This window comes from Eimeria mitis, genomic scaffold (assembly GCF_000499745.2).
Source record: "Eimeria mitis Houghton genomic scaffold, Emh_scaff377, whole genome shotgun sequence".
In the NCBI taxonomy this organism is placed as follows: domain Eukaryota; phylum Apicomplexa; class Conoidasida; order Eucoccidiorida; family Eimeriidae; genus Eimeria; species Eimeria mitis.
This window is the reverse complement of record NW_013572108.1, coordinates 18956-19315: the sequence shown is the minus strand read 5'-3', so window position 1 is coordinate 19315 and position 360 is coordinate 18956.

Sequence of the window (360 nt, the reverse complement as noted above, 5' to 3'; positions counted from 1 at the left end):
GCTGCTGCTGCTGCTGCTGCTGCTGCTGTTGCTGCTGCTGCTGCTGCTGCTGTTGCTGCTGCTGTTGGTGCTGCTGTTGTTGCTGTTGCTGTTTTTTTTCCTTTTGTATAGCGCGTGAGCTGTTGCTGCTGCCTGCAGTGCCACAACCAGCAGCAGCAGCAGCAGGAGCAGCAGCAGCAGCAGCAGCAGCAGGAATGCATGCATGCGTGTTGCTGCAGATGGACGTTTGGGTTCTTTTGTTAATCTGTCTCCTTTGCTGCCGCACCACTGTCTCCTCGTGAGCCGCAGCAGCAGCAGAGCGATGCTGCTGCGGCTGCCTTCGTCTCAGTTGCTGCCTTCTTCTTTAGATATGCGCTACCC